General features: G+C 43.2%; 1 protein-coding gene across 17 annotated transcripts in view; it reads right to left on the bottom strand.

Annotated features, from left to right (window-relative positions):
- Positions 1-19,910, bottom strand: part of LOC139538886 (microtubule-associated protein 2-like) — a 167,047-nt gene that overhangs the window by 89,974 nt on the left and 57,163 nt on the right. For 14 of the 17 annotated variants that reach the window (XM_071341417.1, XM_071341427.1, XM_071341424.1 and 11 more), the window contains one exon: positions 7,502-7,632. The exons of 1 other annotated variant lie outside the window; for it this stretch is intronic. The gene's annotated coding sequence lies outside the window, so the exon portion shown is untranslated. Of the gene's footprint in view, positions 1-7,501; positions 7,633-19,210; positions 19,346-19,910 lie in introns of all 17 variants that reach the window. 2 more of the 17 variants (XM_071341419.1, XM_071341420.1) reach the window with 1 other exon arrangement.

The raw sequence follows: 19,910 nt of genomic DNA, 5'->3' as shown, positions 1-19,910 counted from the left end.
CTTTCTTGGGAACAGGAACAATGGTGGCCCTCTTGAAGCATGTGGGAACAGCAGACTGGGATAAGGATTGATTGAATATGTCCTTAAACACACCAGCCAGCTGGTCTGCGTATGTTCTGAGGACGCGGCTGGGAATGCCGTCTGGGCCTGCAGCCTTGCGAGGGTTAACACGTTTAAATGTTTTACTCACCTCGGCTGCAGTGAAGGAGAGCCCGCAGGTTTTGGTAGCGGGCCGTGTCAGTGGCACTGTATTGTCCTCAAAGCGAGCAAAAAAGTTATTTAGTCTGTCTGGGAGCAAGACATCCTGGTCCGCGACGGGGCTGGTTTTCTTTTTGTTATCCGTGATTGACTGTAGACCCTGCCACATACGCCTTGTGTCTGAGCTGTTGAATTGCGACTCTACTTTGTCTCTATACTGGGACTTAGCTTGTTTGATTGCCTTGCGGAGGGAATAGCTACACTGTTTGTATTCGGTCATGTTTCCGGTCACATTGCCCTGGTTAAAAGCAGTGGTTCGCGCTTTCAGTTTCACGCGAATGCTGCCATCAATCCACGGTTTCTGGTTTGGGAATGTTTTAATCGTTGCTGTGGGTACGACATCGTCAATGTACTTTCTAATGAACTCGCTCACCGAATCAGCGTATTCGTCAATGTTGTTGTTGGACGCAATGCGGAACATATCCCAATCCACGTGATCGAAGCAGTCTTGAAGCGTGGAATCAGATTGGTCGGACCAGCGTTGAACAGACCTGAGCACGGGATCTTGCTGTTTTAGTTTCTGTTTGTAGGCTGGAAGCAACAAAATGGAGTCGTGGTCAGCTTTTCCGAAAGGAGGGCGGGGGAGGGCCTTATATGCGTCGCGGAAGTTAGTATAACAATGATCCAAGGTTTTACCAGCCCTGGTAGCACAATCGATATGCTGATAGAATTTAGGGAGTTTTGTTTTCAGATTAGCCTTGTTAAAATCCCCAGCTACGATGAATGCAGCCTCAGGGTGTGTGGTTTCCAGTTTACAAAGAGTCAGATAAAGTTCGTTCAGGGCCATCGATGTGTCTGCTTGGGGGGGGATATATACGGCTGTGATTATAATCGAAGAGAATTCCCTTGGTAGATAATGCGGTCGACATTTGATTGTGAGGAATTCTAGATCAGGTGAACAGAATGACTTGAGTTCCTGTATGTTGTTATGATCACACCACGTCTCGTTAATCATAAGGCATACACCCCCGCCCCTCTTCTTACCAGAAAGATGTTTGTTTCTGTCGGCGCGATGCGTGAAGAAACCAGCTGGCTGCACCGACTCCGTTAGCGTCTCTCGAGTAAGCCATGTTTCCGTGAAGCAAAGAACGTTGCAGTCTCTGATATCTCTCTGGAAAGCTACCCTTGCTCGGATTTCATCAACCTTATTGTCAAGAGACTGGACATTGGAGAGTAGTATGCTAGGGAGTGGAGCGCGATGTGCCCGTCTCCGAAGCCTGACCAGGAGACCGCTTCGTTTGCCCCTTTTACGGCGTTGTTGTTTAGAGTCGCCGGCTGGGATCAGATCCATTGTATTGGGTGGAAGGCAAAACACAGGATCCGCTTCGGGAGAGTCATATTCCTGGTTGTAACGATGGTGAGTTGACGTTGCTCTTATATTCAGTAGTTCCTCCCGACTGTATGTAATGAAACCTAAGATTACCTAGGGTACCAATGTAAGGAATAACACATAAAAAAACAAAATACTGCATATTTTCCTAGGAACGCGAAGCGAGGCGGCCATCTCGGTCGGCGCCGGAAGTCAGCGCCGACCGACAACCAATAACTGGTTGTCTAGTGCGTTGGGAACAGCGAATAAAAGGAGCAGATTTCTGGGCATGGTAGAATAGATTCAGGGCATAATGTACAGACAAGGGTATGGTAGGATGTGAGTACAGTGGAGGTAAACCTAGGCGTTGAGTGACAATGAGAGAGGTTTAGTCTCTGGAGGCACCAGTTAAGCCAGGTGAGGTTTCCGCATGTGTGTGGGGTGGGACAAAAGAGCTATCTAAGGCATGTTGAGCGGGACTGAGGGCTCTACAGTAAAATAAAACAATAAGAACTAGCCAAGACAACAGTACACAAGGCATATTGACATTAGAGAGAGGCATAAAGCAATCACAGGTGTTGATCGGGAGAGCTAAGACAACAAGGAGTAAATGGCGATGAATAGGCAGAGCGGGTCAGTTAGGTACATACAGGGCCTGAGTTTAAGGTGGGGCCGACAAATAAACAAAATGAGGTACCGTGTTATTGAAACAGTCCAGGGGGCATCAGCAGTGTACCCGAGTGATCATAGGGTCCAATTAACAGCAGTAGGTGAGTCAGGGGGCCGTTCGGTAGTCACTACTACGCTAGCCGAGCGGTGTACACGGCGATCAGAGAGCTAGCGGGCCAGGGTTAGCAGATGGTTCTTCTTCTTAGCAGAGACCACATCGGGCGATTACGTCGGCAGAAAAGTCGTGATGGATCAGCGGGGCTCCGTGTCGACAATAAAGGGTCCAGGCCAATTGGCAATAGAGGTATTGTAGCCCTAGAATTAGCTGGTTTATGGGCCTAGCTCGAGGCTAGCTCAAGGCTAACTGGTGCTTGTTTCGGGACACAGCCGTTAGCTAACAGTAGCCACTCGTTTGCAGCTAGCTAGCTGTGATGATCCGGTGTAATGATCCAGAGCGGCAGGAATCCAATGATGTGGTAGAGAGAAGCAATCCAATATGCTCTGGGTTGGTATCTCGCTGTGCAGACTGGCAGGTATTGTCCAGGCTAAGGCTAGCTGGTATCCAAGCTAAAGGTGAAGACCGCTAGCCGTGGCTAACAAAGACTAGTAGCTAATTAGCTGGCTAGCCCCTGATGGAGGTTCCTGGTACAAGGAATAAAAATAGCAGCTCCGTACCACATTGAGTGAGGCGGGTTGCAGGAAAGTATATTTAGTTTGAAGATAGAAAGTGAGATGTCTGTATGTGTTTAGTAAGCACAGGACAGGGAGCAGTGACCCCACGGCACCAGACAAACGCAAGCACACCACCAGATGACCACAGTCAGAGCACACACACAAACGTTTTAAACCAACTGGCAGCATCGAAAGCAGCCCTCAGGTAGTCAGTGTGTGTGTGGACGTGTTTAACTATTCTTGTAGTAAACAAACACAAATTTGACCAACTGGAGACATTTTGTTAGTCCCTACAAGGTCAAATGCTACTTCTAGGAGGTTTAGGTTTAAGATTAGAATACGTGTTAGGGTTACAATTAGGGTTAGGGTTAGGAGCTAGGGTTAGTTTTAGGGTTAGGGTTAGGAGCTAGGGTTAGGTTTAGGGTTAGGGTTAGGTTTTTGGGTTAAGTTTAGGTTTAGGGTAAGGAGATAGGGTTAGTTTTAGGGTTAGGAGCTAGGGTTAGGTTTAGGTTTAGGGAAAATAGGATTTAGAATGGGACTGAGTTTAGGTTTAGGGTAAGGGTAAGGAGATAGGGTTAGTTTTGGGGTTAGGGTTAGGGTTAGGGTTAGTTTTAGGGTTAGGGTTAGGGCTAGGGTTAGGTTTAGGTTTAGGGTTAGGGTTAGGTTTTTGGGTTAAGTTTAGGTTTAGGGTAAGGAGATAGGGTTAGTTTTAGGGTTAGGAGCTAGGGTTAGGTTTAGGGAAAATAGGCTGGTTGAACCGGCCAGTAGCATATGCTTGTCTCAAAGCGATGCAAGTCTAAGTAGAGTCGGCTGTTACAGTGAAACTGCGAATGGCTCATTAAATTAAATAAATGATACATTTTAATTTGGAAGAGACAGCTTTTTAAACCAACATGGCTCAGTTTAAATTGTTTTTACATTGTAGACACAATTATGACAAAACAACCAACAAAAACAGGTCACAACTCCTGCAGCTCTGTCACACGCTGGTTCTGTACATAGTCAATGGTAGGCTTCAAGTCGACTCCTATGGTAGGTACACCTACAGCACATCCCTTGGCAGTAGTACTGTCGACTACTTTAACACTGACCTCAAATCTGGCTAGATATTAATAAGGAAATTATCTCAACAGAGAAAAATGTCCTCCTGTGTGCTACCTATATCCCCCCAATAGAATCCCCATACTTTAACGATGAGAGCTTCTCCATCCTAGAGGGGGAGATCAACAATTTCCAGAATCAGGGACATGTACTCGTTTGTGGCGACCTAAATGCCAGAACTGGACAAGAATCTGACACCCTCAGCACACAGGGGGACAAACACGTACCTGGAGGTGACATCATTACCTTCCCCATATGCCCCCCTTGACACAACTACGACTACGAACCAACAAAAACGGGTCACAACTCCTGCAGCTCTGTCGGACGCTGGGCATGTACATAGTCAATAGTAGGCTTCGAGGGGACTCCTATGGCAGGTACACATGTAGCTCATCTCTTGTCAGTAGTACTGTAGACTACTTTATCACTGACCTCAACCCAGAGTCTCTTAGAGCGTTCACAGTCAGTCTACTGACACCTCTATCAGATCACAGCAGAATCACACTCTACTTTAACATAGCTTTGCTCAATCATGAGTCATCAAAGCCAAAGGAACTGAAAAATATTAAGAAATGCTATAGATGGAAGGAAAGTATTGTGTAAATCTACCAAAAAACTATTAGGCAACAACAAATTCAAACCTTTCTAGACAATTTCCTGAACAAAATGTTTCACTGTAATAGTGAATGTGTAAACTTGGCAGTAGAAAACCTAAACAGTATATTTGACCTCTCAAAATAACAACAATGACAAATGGTTTAATGAAGAATGCAAAAACCTAAGAAAGAAATTGAGAAACCTATCCAACCAAAAACATAGAGACCCAGAAAAAGAGACCCAGAGTGTACACCTTCACTATGGTGAATTACTAAAATAATACAGAAATACAAGGAACAGCATGTCAGAAATCAGCTCAATGTAATTGAAGAATCCAAAGAATCTAACCACTTCTGGGAAAATTGGAAAACTCTAAACAAACAACAATACGAAGAGTTATCTATCCAAAACGGAGATGTATGGATAAACCACTTCTCCAATCTTTTTGGCTATATAACATAGAACAAACAGCCAAAACATATACATGATCAAATACAAATCTTAGAATCAACTATTAAAGACTACCAGAACCCACTGTATTCTCCAATCACATTGAATGAACTACAGGACAAAATACAAACCATCCAACCCAAAAATGCCTGTGGGGTTGATGGTATCCTAAATTAAATTATAAAATATACAGACCACAAATTCCAATTGGCTATACTTAAACTTTTTTACATCATCCTCAGCTCTGGCATTATCATTAACAGCAGACTTGTACATTTCCTCTGCGAAAACAATGTACTGAGCAAATGGCAAATTGGCTTTTTACCAAATTATCATACAACAGACCACGTATTCACCCTGCACACCCTAATTGACAAACAAACAAACCAAAACAAAGGTAAAGTCTTCTCATGCTTTGTTGATGTCACAAAAGCTTTCGCCTCAATTTGGCACGAGGGCCTGCTATACAAATTGATGGAAAATGGTGTTGGGGGAAAACATACGACGTTATAAAATCCAAACATATTGGGTGAAATAACAGTGTGCAATCACAGCAGCCAGATTTGTGACCTGTTGCCACAAGAAAAGAGCAACCAGTGAAGAACAAACAACATTTTAAGTAGCACCTATTTTTATTTATTTTCCCGTTAGTACTTTAACTATTTGCACATCATTACAACACTGTATATATACATATGACATTTGAAATGTCTTTATTCTTTTGGAACTTGTGTAATGTTTACTGTACATTTTACTTTTGTTTATTATCTATTTCACTTGCTTTGGCAATGTAAACATATGTTCCCTGCGCCAATTAAGCCCCCTAAATGGAAATTGAATTGGAGAGAGAGAGAGAGAGAGAGAGAGAGAGAGAGAGAGAGAGAGAGAGAGAGAGAGAGAGAGAGAGAGAGAGAGAGAGAGAGAGAGAGAGAGAGAGAGAGAGAGAGAGAGAGAGAGAGAGAGAGAGAGAGAGAGAGAGAGAGAGAGAGACTAAAGTTCCTCTGTCTCAGTGTCATTAAAACACCTAAAACACTTCATGTGTTAAACTGTTGGTCATTTGCATAGTTCTAACAAATATTACTGGCGTGGTTTTATGTAACGCACTACAAGTGCATCGCATAGCCAAATACATACAAATAAGTTGAGACACACACACACTCTCCCTCCCTCTCACACACACACTCACCAACACAAACACACACACACACTCTTGGAGAGCTTGGGGTAGTATGTAGCTGGTTTGGTCTTTCAGCGAGACAGATGCAGGGCCTTCAAAGTGATGACTGAAGGGGGTAGAGATAGATATGGAGTATGTCTGCCCTCTGTCCCCCTGCTAAAGTCTGCTCTGTGTGGGTGGGAACTGAGGGGAACTGCTCTGAAGTCTTTCTGCACACATTATCACAGCTGGATGTCTACCCATCAGAGACGGTTGTGCTGGCCACCAGAGTACAGCCCATGCATGCACACACACACCGACAAGTGAAATTGTGCGTGCACACACACACATTCTGTACATATACACAGACGCACACACAAACACACATTCACACACACAGAAGCACGAGCGCACACACACACTCACTTAAACGTACCCACACAAACACACACAAAGACTAACAAACACAAGCAAGCACAGAGCTAAGCAGAAAATGCCAGCCTGTGCCTAAGCTAGAATAACAAAGAGAGAGGGAGAGAGGGAAAGAGAGGGAGAGAGTGTATATAATGTTTTTTTGTTTTGTTTAGGTTTCATGGTCGTGCGTCACATTCATTTTCTTTGGTAGAGCAGCTTTTTTCTTCTCTTCCCTCCTACACTCGGCACACGTGGCTCCTAGCATTGGGAAGGCAACAGAAACAACCGACACTCACACATACATCCACCCACATCCACCCACCCACACACAGCCAGAGACACGCAGCCAGAGACACGCAGCCATTTGTCTCTCTCTCTCTGTCTCTCTCTCCATGTCTGTCTCTCTCTCTATGTCTGTCTCTCTCTCTATGTCTGTCCCTCTCTATGTCTGTCCCTCTCTATGTCTGTCTCTCTCTCTAAGTCTGTCTCTCTCTCTATGTCTGTCCCTCTCTATGTCTGTCCCTCTCTATGTCTGTCCCTCTCTATGTCTGTCCCTCTCTTTGTCTGTCCCTCTCTTTGTCTGTCCCTCTCTTTGTCTGTCCCTCTCTATGTCTGTCCCTCTCTCTCTGTCCCTCTCTCTCTGTCCCTCTCCCTCTCTATGTCTGTCCCTCTCCCTCTCTCTCTCTGTCCCTCTCTCTCTGTCCCCCTCTCTCTCTCTGTCCCTATCCCTCTCTCTCTGTCCCTCTCTCTCTCTCCCTGTCCCCCTCTCTCTCTCTCTATTTCTTTGTTTGTGTGTCTTTTCCTCTTTCTCCTCTCTGATCATCTCAAATAAAGACCTTGGAAACCATTGAGCAGCAGCGTACAGCTTGGTCTACCTGGTAAGGCAGTGTGGGACTCGAGGTGGTCAGTCAAGGTTGGTGCAGACAGCAGCCTCTTATTTTCAGAAGTACGGAACGGGACAGAGATGACCAAGGAAAGACGATACCACGGGACAACCTATTCACACCTGGAAAGGAGAAAGGGTGAATAAGTTTACTTAAGACTGGGACTAATATACTACGGTACACAGACACACACACTCAAGCACTGTATCGACAGTGAAGTGTGTACATTTACAAACAGAGAGAAAGAGAGGAGGAGAGAGGGGGAATGAAAGGGAAAGAGAGAGAGAAAAAAAGAGAGAGAAAGAGAACGAACAAGGTTCTAATCCAAAAGATTCCCCTTTATTGAGTGCAGTCCAGAAACCTTGTGTTCGTTTATTTCATATCTTGGCAAAATATTTATTTCCCTCCCAGAATTTAGAAAGAAACAAACAGTAGATTTGATCATGAATTACAGTGACTGTTTCTTCAGCCAGCCCAGTTGATCATGAGCATGAATTACTGTCACACCCTGATCTGTTTCACCTGTCTTTGTGCTTGTCTCCATCCCCCCTCCAGGTGTCGCCCATCTTCCCCATTATCCCATGTGTATTTATACCTGGGTTCTCTGTTTGTCTGCTGCCAGTTCATTTTGTTTGTGAAACCTACCAGCGTTTGTTCCCCTGCTCCTGTCTGTTTCTTGCTCCTGTGTTCTAGTCCTTCCCGGTTTAGACCGTTCTGCCTGTCCTGAGACTGCCTGCCGTTCTGGACCCTTTGCACCCTCTCTGGATTATTGACCCCTGCCTTTGACCTGTCGTTTGCCTGCCCCTGTTTTTGAAATCAACTTTCGTTTCTTAGACACTAACTGCATCTGGGTCATACCTAAAACGTGATAATTACAGTGACTGTTTCTTCAGCCACCCCAGTTCCCTGGTGGCATGTTGTGTTGTGTGGGTTGTCGTCTAGTACTGTCGTGTCTGTAGTGTCAAAACCAACCAGCTAATGCAGGGAGAGATAGACAGTATGTAACTGATGCGCGCACACACACACACCGACACACACACACACACACACACACTAGGGAGAACACAAGACAGCATGAAGAACTGGAGACCGTGCATGCAGCAACACAGTACCAGTAAAGGAAACAGACACCATGTACAGTACACTTGGTGAGTGTCTGAAGTTATATCATGGAAGGAAACTATAAAGAAATATGCTGTTTGTGCCTACATATACATACACCTGATATAGACTGAGACTGGATAGTGTGATCGTGTAAGTGTGATGCGTTGGCCGAGACCCGAACACTTACGTTATCTCCCTGAGTTAAAGGCATAAGCTCAGCGGGCTAACACAGTCTTGTGGCAGGCAGTAGTCGAACCTAGTTGGTAACACCCTGTTATGTGGTTACTCTGTTTCATAACAGTGCTTTGGTTTAAGGTCCATAGTTACCCTTCTTACCCAGAACCCTCTCTGTCTAGCACCATGCTCTAACTCACTGAGTTCATCAATACCAATCCCATCCCCTCTGAGAGACAGCCATCCTATCCTACGCCAGGATCCTAGACAGCACGGGAGACTGGCCCATCCTCAGTCCCATCCTCTCCCACTTCACATGGACACACACACAAACAAGAGAGAGGATGGACCTGGGTCCGATCCCGTCACAAGGACCATCAAAATGGTTCTGGATGAGAGAGAGCCGAACCATAAAGTCCCGGAGCTTACAGCAGGACAAAGTGGGAATAAAGTAAACACAGAACACCAGCAACGCTCATAAGCACTAAGTCATACAGTCATGAACAGACTCTCAGACAGACAATATGTTCACTGAGCAAACATACAGAATAAGTACACAGCTAAACACAGTACATTACACAATAACCCAGTCCAGGCGCTGTGAGTTTTTGGTAATGTAATAGACTCAACTCAGCCAGGTCCCTTTTCCTGCTGTCTTGCCAACTCCTTTTGTCTGCTAAAGACCCCAGCAATAGCCTGCGCTCCCAGAGCTCTCTCTATTTCTCGCTCTCTCTCTCTGGTTCTGCCACGGCTCTGTTCAGGATGTCATTATGTGAGTTTCAGAGTGTGCAGCATCTAAATGAGCCTCTCTACTCTGACCACTCGGGGTGTGGCTCGGTTGTTTTGTGTGTGTTTTTGGTTTTACTATCCTTGTGGGGACCAGAAGTACTCACAAGGATAGCCAAACAACTAAAATGTGGATAAGTGGGGACATTTCACCGGACCTCACAAGGGAAATTGCTATTTTAGGCGTATGGGTTAAGTTTAGAGATAGGGTTAGAAGTAGGGTTAAGTTTAGAGATAGGGTTAGAAGTAGGGTTAATTTTAGAGATAGGGTTAGAAGTAGGGTTAAGTTTAGAGATAGGGTTAGAATTAGGGTTAAATTTAGAGATAGGGTTGGGATTAGGGTTAAATTTAGAGATAGGGTTAGGATTAGGGTTAGGTTTAGAGATAGGGTTAGAAGTTAGGGTTAGAAGTAGGGTTAGGTTTGGGAAAATAGGATTTTGAATGGGAATGTATTGTTAGGAAAGTAAAACAAACGTGTGTGTGTGTTGACTCATCCCTTTAGCAGTGTATCTTCAGTAGGAATAAGGCAGATGGTTGTTAGCATACACCCAGCATCACCCTGTGAACTGCTGTCTCACCCTCCTCTCTACTGCAGTGATCTTACATACGCTACTCTGAGGGACACACTCACACTCTGTTTGCCAGGTCTTTACGTGCCAGGCGACATGTGTTTCCCTCACACACTCGTCCTCGCTTTCATCCTGAGAGATCATACACACGGCTTAAACCAGGGTTTCCCAATGTCAGTCCTGGTTTTGCACTTGTTGGTTTTTCCCTAGCACTACACAGCAGATTCAAATAATCAAAGCTCGATGATGAGTTGGTTATTTGAATCAGCTGTGTAGTACTAGGGCAAAAAACTAAATGTACACCCAGGTGGGGCCCCAGGACCGAGTTTGGGAAACCCTGGTTTAAACGACATACGTTCCTATTTAAATGTAATGAAAATGTGTCATTCAGGCTTTCATGTGAACAGCTGCCAACACGTCCTACAGTATAGTAGGAGATGCTATAGTTAATACAATGGGGACAACTAGCGTAACATCTCATGCTTGGCTGTTTTTCTGTGATATAAAAGGTAACGGTAATGTAGGTACTGTTGTGTTAGTGCTCTACTGCAGTTTATGAATATAAACAAGGTTAAAAGATCATAAGGGAGTGCTTTTACAGGGCTTGCCCTTGTTGTACTGGCCACATCTCCACTGAGTCTTTTAACGTTAGCTACATGCTATTGCCAGTAGTGCCGCATCCCAGGGGGAGTAGTGTTGGTGGTGGTACTGGCCTCTCTCCCCCCTATCTGAGATCTCTACTGCAGCACTCATCTTCCACATACAAAACCCGTTCTGCCAGTCACATTCTGTTAAAGGTCCCTAAAGCACACACATCCCTGGGTCACTCGTCTTCTCAGTTCGCTGCAACTAGCTACTGGAACGAGCTGCAACAAACACTCAAACTGGACAGTTTTATCTCAGTCTCTTCATTCAAAGACTCAATCATGGACACTTACAGACAGTTGTGGCTACTTTGCGTGATGTATTGTTGTCTCTACCTTATTGCCCTTTGTGCTGTTGTCTGTGCCTTATAATATTTGTACCATGTTTAGTGCTGTGTTTTTTTTATCCCAGCCCCCGTCCCCGCAGGAGGCCTTTTGCCTTCTGGTAGGCTCATTGTAAATAATATTTTGTTCTTAATGGACTTGCCTAGTTAAATAAAGGTTAAATAGAAAATAAAAACATTTGAAATGGTGGTGATGGTGGTTTGTAGTGGAAGTAGTGCGGTTGCTACAGTTTCTGAGAAAAGGAGCAACTTTTGCTCACTATTACAGTTTCTAACCAGACTCCATGAGGTGGGGACAGTGGAAGTACACATCCTCCTCCTTCCCTAACTTGAAGTTTCTATCTATCGCTGCCTCGCTGCCTCGCTGCCTTAACCTCATCCATAATTCACATAATGAACACCCATACATCCACTAACAAAAATACACACACACTGCTTATCCCCCCAGGATCGCTTCTCCCAGCAGCCACCTGTCAGACCATGTAAAAAGAAGCCCACAGGGGGGCCGAGGTTAAAGTGAACTTGCATTATTTATTTTTTTCAGGAAATCTCAGGGCTCATGAATTTACAATGTGGCGGAGGAGGATAGGGATCTCTCTCTCTCTCTCTCTCTCTCCCTCTCTGAAGAAAAGACAAATTGATCTTTCTTTGCCTTTGAACTGCAGAAAGAAACTTATTTGCACTGTCAGACTCCTTAGGATGAATCTGAAGCACATTGCCTTAGATGACTCCAAAACCTGATTAAAAGTTTGGCTGGTGTTTTTTGTTTACATAAGATATTTCATTTTAAATGAGTAGGATATACTCTGTTTAGGTATTCCTATATGCTTAATTTAGAATTATTAATGTAACTTTAGTATTTCTACAAACATTGGGCTACATTAATAACACTAAATTAAGCATATAGGAATACCTATTTAACACAGAATAGCTGCATGTGCGCACTCCCTCAAATACTTGAGAAAATATTAGTTATATTTATTCAGCTTCGTTCAATTGTATTCTTCATTCTATACATAATTAAAATAATGCCACGGAATTCTAAGCAAATCTTGTTTGCTAAATGAACTAGTGTAGCCCACAGCCATATGGCATAGCCAGATCAGGACAACTCAGAGTATGCTATTCTGTTCTTCTGAAATAGACTACATTTTCTTCAAATCATGCTTCTTTAGACCTAAAATAAATAACGGATTTATTGTGAAGGTGTAGGGTATATTACATGGATTTATTAGACTTTTTAAAATGTAGATGTTCCAAAGGTCTGCATCAGAAGCTTGTAGGCTATGTGTGAAAGCCAGGAGATGTGTGGAAGACACATCGGGGGTGCAACTGTGCGCAAAGACATTGGAAGAACTGTCCACATTTACTTTTCGTCAGCCAACAAGATGAGTAGGCCTAACGAACTGCAAAAGCACCAGCCTATACAAAAGTCGACCTATTCTATTTTGTGCGAGAAATAAATATTCCAAACATAGTCTGGAATAGTTGTGGGATGCGATAGATCGTAAATTAATACAACCTCTAGCATCAAAAAACATTTGTTACACAATGTGGCTGACGCAACAGATTAGTTACACATTTTTATAAACTATTAGGCTATTTCTTCACATTATAAGCGCAGCAGTGGGCACACGGCAGTAGATTATAAGCGTGGACGTTCCATTAGCGGAAAACACCATTATCAAAATGTACCACAAATACAATTATGCATGTAAAGCTTTTATTATAAAGGTGCCTTTTTATAGTGAAAATGATCCTCCTCAAAGTTGAAACTCACGCGCTGCTTATGTATGCCAGTTAGGCTCTACACCTTCTGTAAAGCAGATTAATGTGCTTCATTTTAAGAAATTATTTGGCCACTTTAGTTGTGATACAAACCTTATCAAAACATATAGGTCCTATGGGCTAGGCTACATGAGGTGTGCGACAATGACTAGAAAAAGTTGCTGGGTATCATTCACAAGTGATAATATATAATACACAAGTGATAGGCTAATATTGTCACCCATCAGACTATTCTTGATTTAATCTAAATAATATATATGTGGGAAATTTGTTTGGATTTAGAATGGACCATATTCATGCACCTGTATCGATACAGGGGCAGCAGGAAAAAATCTATGCACTTAAATAGCAAAAAGCGAATGCAGGACGCTTTTCCAGTGGTTCATTTTCATGCAATCCATGTAGGCTATGCTCCTGTTGTAAATATAAGCAATGTGCTTAATATTAGGAAAGTTGAGAAATAAATATAGCAGGCCTAGCCTATAGAAAGCTGATAGGTTCTCCTCTTTTTAATAGAGGCCATAACTCTGTTTTCTCACGCAATTGCATAGCCTATAGAAATGTTGCATAACATTAGCTCATGGACTCTCATGAAGTGTTTGATGCGATTTTTGATTACATTTACATTGATGTCAGAGTGATTAGAGGGACAATAGAGTGCTGAGTACCAGGCAGTTAGCAAGTTTGGTATGCTACTAATGACCATGAGCAGCATCAGAGCTTGGAGAAGCCTAATTACCATGGCTAAATGGTCAAGTGGAATCTTACTGCCTTTCAAGACTCGTGACCGCCGGTGTGGCGGCAATACGGTCACCGCAACAGCCCTAGTCACATGTGTCGAATACAACGGGTGTAGGCTTTACCATGGAATGCTTCCCAACGATGCAGAGTTTTAAAAAAGATATAGTAAAAAGAACAATAGTAACACAAGAGGAATAAAATACACAAGAATGGAGCTATGTACAGGGAGTACCAAATCAACGTGCAGGGGTATGACGTAGGGTAAAGTGACTAGGCATCAGGATAGAGAATAATAAGAATAAAATAAAGAACAGAGTAGTAGCAGCATATGATGAGTGTAAAAGTGTGTGTGTATGTGTGTTAGTGTGGTGTTGCTATGCGTGTGTGTTGTGTGTGTACATGTGAACGTGTGTTGGTTTTGTGTGAGTGTCAGCGTACCGTGTGTGAGTTTGTATATAGTGTGTAAACAGTGCCATCAGAAAGTATTCATACCCCTTGACTTATTCCACATTTTATTGTGTTACAACCTTAATTCAAAATTGATTAAATAGATTATCTTGTCATCCATCTACACAAAATACCCCATAATGACAAAGAGAAAACATGTTTTTGGTTGTATTATAAATGTCATACAGAAAAATCTAATTTACATACGTTTTCACTTCCCTGAGTCAATATATGTTAGAATCACCTTTGGCACCGATTACAGCTGTAAGTCTTTCTGGGTAATTCTCTAAGAGCTTTGCACATCTGGATTGTTCAATATATTCCCATTTTTATTTTCAAAATTCGTCAAGCTCTGTCAAATTGCTGGTTGATCATTGCTAGACAAAGATGTTCTTGTCTTGCCATAGATTTCCAATCATATTTAAGTCAAAACTGTAAATAGGCCACTCAGGAACATTCACTGTAGATTTGGCCTTATGTTTTAGGTTATTATCCAGCTGAAAGGTTAATTCATCTCCCAGTGTCTGGTGGAAAACAAATTGAACCAGGTTTTCCTCTAGGATTTTGCCTGTGTAGCTCCATTCCATTTTTTTTTTTTACTGAAAAACTCCCCAGTCCTTAACGATTACAAGCATACCCATAACATGATGCAACCACCACTATGCTTGAAAATATGGAGAGTTATACTCAGTAATGTGTTGTATTGGATTTGCCCCAAACATAACCCTTTTTTATTGAGTACAAAACGTTAACTGCTTTACCACATTTTTTGCAGCATTATTTTAGTGCCTTGTTGCAAACAGGATTCATGTTTTGGAATAGTGGTATTCTGTGCATGCCTCCTTTTCACTCTGTCAATTAGATTAGTATTGTGGAGTAACTAGAATGTTGTTGATCCACAGCCATTAAACTCTGTAACTGTTTTAAAGTCATCATGGCCTCATGGTGAAATCCCTGAGCGGCTTCCTTCCTCTCCAGCAACTGAGTTAGGAAGGACACCTGTATTTTTGTAGTGACTGTGTGTACTGATACACCATCCAAAGTGTAATTAATAACTTCACCATGCTCAAAGGGATAGTCAATGTCTGCTTTTTGAATGTTTACCCATCTACCACACTCCAAAAAGCAAGTCCTGCAGGCTCTAGTTTTGTCTTATCTTGATTATTGTACAGTCGTGTGGTCGAGTGCAGCAAGTAAAGACCTAGTTAAGCTGCAGCTGGCCAAAAACAGAGTGGCATGTCTTGCTCTTCATTGTAATCAGAGGGCTCATATAAACACTATGCATGCCAGTCTCTCTTGGTTAAGAGTTGAGGAGAGACTGACTGCATCACTTATTTTTATAAGAAACATTAATGTGTTGAAAATCCCAAATAGTTTGCATAGTCAACTTACACACAGCTCTGACACACACACTTACCTCACCAGACATGCCACCAGGGGTCTTTTCACAGTCCCCAAATCCAGAACAAATTCAAGCCTGTAATCGAACCCACAAATACTGATGCTCCAGATACTCAACTAGTCTAAAGAAGGACAGTTTTATTGCTTCTTTAATCAGAACAATAGTTATCAGCTGTGCTAACATAATTGCAAAAGGGTTTTCTAATGATCAATTAGCCTTTTAAAATGATAAACTTGGATTAGCTAACACGTGCCATTGGAACACAGGAGTGATGGGTGCTGATAATGGTCCTCTGTACGCATATGAAGATATTCCATAAAAGCTCTGCCGTTTCCAGCTACAATAGTCATTTACAACATTAACAATGTCTACACTGTATTTCTGATCAATTTGATGTTATTTTAATGGACAAAAAAAAATTGCTTTTCTTTCAAAAACAAGGACATTTCTAAGTGACCCCAAACTTTTGAACGGTAGTGTATATAAAATAAATATGTAGTTCGGTCCTTGAGTTGTTGTTTATTAAGGTTCTGTATTATGTAATGTTTCATGTTTTGTGTTGACCCCAGGAAGAATAGCTGCTGCTCCTAATAAAATACAGAATACCAATAGGTGCCCTTAGCGAGGCATTGGAAAACCTACCTGGTCTTTGTGGTTGAATCTGCGTTAGAAATTCACTGCTCGACTGAGGGTCCAAACAGATAATAGTGTGTGTGGGGTACAGAGGTAGTCATTCAAAAATCTAGTTAAACACTACTATTGCACACAAAGTGAGTTCATGGAACTTATTATGTGACTTTTTATTGTCCCCAGCACAAGGTGCATCTGTGTAATGATCATGCTGTTTAATCAGCTTCTTGATATGCCATACCTGTCAGGATTAACTTGGCAAAGGATAAATGCTCACTAACAGGGATGTAAACTAATTTGTGCACAGCATTTGAGATAAATAAGCTTTTTTGTGCACATGGAACATTTCTGGGGTCTTTTATTTCAGCTCATGAACCACTACATGTTGCGTTTATATTTTTGTTCAGTGTAGCTCGTTTGGTAGTTCTGCATCACTAGGCATCTCACGGCTGGGTTTCCCTTTGTAATGTGTTAACAACTCCAGATAAAGGCACAACCATTACAGTAGAATTACTATACATTTATATTTCTATGGGCACAAAACTTAAGTGCAGTGCAATTTACTACCAATTCAAATGTATTCGTTTTTTTTTTATGGAAGAAAAAAAACATGGCAGATCTATAATAGTTAAGCTAGGTGAATAAATTATTATGTTTGATTAGCTCAAATCATTAATCACCCTCAGGAGGCAGCCTCCCCTGGAGTAGCCTAGCTCTGTGGCTCACCCAGAGCCAGCATGGGATCATATATTAGGATCACGCTGTGGAACGATGTACTGTATTTGATGGCCCAGTGTGACTTCCTCTCCCTTTAGAAGTCATCTTCACCACCAGAGGCTTGATATTATTATCAACCCACAAGGCCCGTGGGATAATATCATTATCAACCCACAAGGTCCATGGGATAATAGCATTATCAACCCACAAGGCCCGTGGGATAATATCATTATCAACCCACAAGGTCCATGGGATAATAGCATTATCAACCCACAAGGCCCATGGGATAATATCATCATCAACCCACAAGGCCCATGGGATAATATCATTATCAACCCACAAGGCCCATGGGATAATAGCATTATCAACCCACAAGGCCCATGGGATAATATCATTATCAACCCACAAGGTCCATGGGATAATATCATTATCAACCCACAAGGCCCATGGGATAATAGCATTATCAACCCACAAGGCCCATGGGATAATATCATTATCAACCCACAAGGCCCATGGGATAATATCATTATCAACCCACAAGGTCCATGGGATAATAGCATTATCAACCCACAAGGCCCATGGGATAATATCATTATCAACCCACAAGGTCCATGGGATAATAGCATTATCAACCCACAAGGCCCATGGGATAATATCATCATCAACCCACAAGGCCCATGGGATAATATCATTATCAACCCACAAGGCCCATGGGATAATAGCATTATCAACCCACAAGGCCCATGGGATAATATCATTATCAACCCACAAGGTCCATGGGATAATATCATTATCAACCCACAAGGCCCATGGGATAATAGCATTATCAACCCACAAGGCCCATGGGATAATATCATCATCAACCCACAAGGCCCATGGGATAATAGCATTATCAACCCACAAGGTCCATGGGATAATATCATTATCAACCCACAAGGCCCATGGGATAATATCATTATCAACCCACAAGGCCCATGGGATAATAGCATTATCAACCCACAAGGCCCATAGAATTATATCACCCCATCACCAGGCCTACAGCAAAGACCACACAGGGTAGGCCTACAGACAGTGAGCAGGTAGAGAATGGGTTTAGATGTGCATTAGGCCTAGTACATCCTTCCCATGAAGTACCAGACTAGCTAGCTAGAAGCATAGAGCAGCAACCCATGTTCCTGCTTAACTGTGTATGGTGAGGGGGAGGGAGAGGGAGTGAGGCAGAAAGAGAGAAAATTAAAGAGGGGGAGGGAGAGAGAGTTAGAAAGGGAGAGAGATGGAGAGAGAGGGGGCGGGGAGATAAAGAAGGAGGGAAAAGGGGAGAGGGAGACTGAAAGAGAGAGGGAGAGAGGGAGAGAGGAGGAGAAAAAGGGGGACACCAAAAGGGGCCCATTCTAAGACATTACATCATTGCTCTCTCTGCTGCAATGGCCGACAATTAAAGAACAATCCCATCTCTCCGATTCTACACAGTAACCGGTTGCCTCTGTTCGCACGCACGCGCACACACACACGCGCACACACACACACACACACACACACACACACACACACACACACACACACACACACACACACACACACACACACACACACACACACACACACACACACACACACACACACACACACACACACACACACACACACACACACACACACACACACACACACACACACACACACACACACACACACACACACACACACACACACACACACACTCCTTGGGTTTGCCAGACAACCAGCAGGCAGCTTCAGAGGGTCTAATTGCTGTTGTGTCAATAAGGAGTGTATCTGGCATGAAGCATGCACAGACACACACATAGTCTCTCTCTCTCACACACACTCAACACAAATGCACCTAAGCATGCACACTGACATGCATGGATGCACACAGGCAGGCTGGCCCTCTCCTCTCGTCCTCTAATAAAATATTATGTTGTTCTGATCTGGGAAAATGGGCCACTCTCTCTCTCTGCTGTGATGGGTTCTCCAATAAGAACAACAAACAAGAAACATGGCTGTTGCAGCATCTGCCTGCCTCTACTCTATGCTGCTTCAGAGAGGGGCTGGGTGACTGAAAGGAGAGAGGCTAAACAAATAGGAAAAGGTCAATCAGAAATGTCACTGCTGATTTCATTCCTCAGAGAAAGAGGGAGGGAGGGAGGGAGGGAGGGAGGGAGATGCCTATTCCCAGTCAGCGCTCAGGCATTTAGTGTACGATGGGGATGAAGGACATAGCAGCTGAGCTGAAATGTGCCTGAATGTCAACAGCCACCAAGAACAGTTCAACATGAAGGGACGAGTTGTTACAACATATCAGCAGCCCATCAGAAGACAAAGACACTATTCACCTGCTGTTTGATCTAAACCTTGAGGGAGTTGTGTGTGTTCGGTCGTCCTCCATACACCAATTAGACAAAGTCCTGGCTGCACTTGGGCTGTCAGTCCCCCTCACTGTCATTTTGGCACGCAGTGTCTGTCTCTCTCTAACACACACACACACACACACACACACACACACACACACACACACACACACACACACACACACACACACACACACACACACACACACACACACACACACACACACACACACACACACACACACACACACACACACACACACACTTAAAAGGCCTTCTCAATGTCAAATTGTTCATCACCTAAAACACACAAACAGTACACTTCCATACTTTCTTTGGCCACAACTAAATGATCCTCAAAAATTACCCCAAACACAAACACTGAACAGCAGTAAAGGAGAGGGTGTGAGAAAGAAATTGAAGAGAGGGTGTGAGAAAGAACATGAGCAGATAGAGAGAGATGGAGGAGAAAGGAGAGCAGCAATATGCCAGTGCTCCCTGTAGCTGTGGCAGTCTAGCTGCTAGCTCATGTAGCTCCCCTACAGAGAGAGAGACTCTTCATATGCCTGACAAACAGTAACAGTGACGCAGCATTTTTGCAACCGCATACATAAAATATATACAGAGAAATTATACAGAGAGAAAGATAGAGAGCATGAGGGAGAGAAAGAGAGAGGGAGAGAGA

The sequence above is a fragment of the Salvelinus alpinus genome, chromosome 14 (assembly GCF_045679555.1).
Source record: "Salvelinus alpinus chromosome 14, SLU_Salpinus.1, whole genome shotgun sequence".
Lineage (NCBI taxonomy): Eukaryota > Metazoa > Chordata > Actinopteri > Salmoniformes > Salmonidae > Salvelinus > Salvelinus alpinus.
Note: the sequence above shows the minus strand (reverse complement) of the source record. Positions and strands in the feature narration are given on the sequence as shown.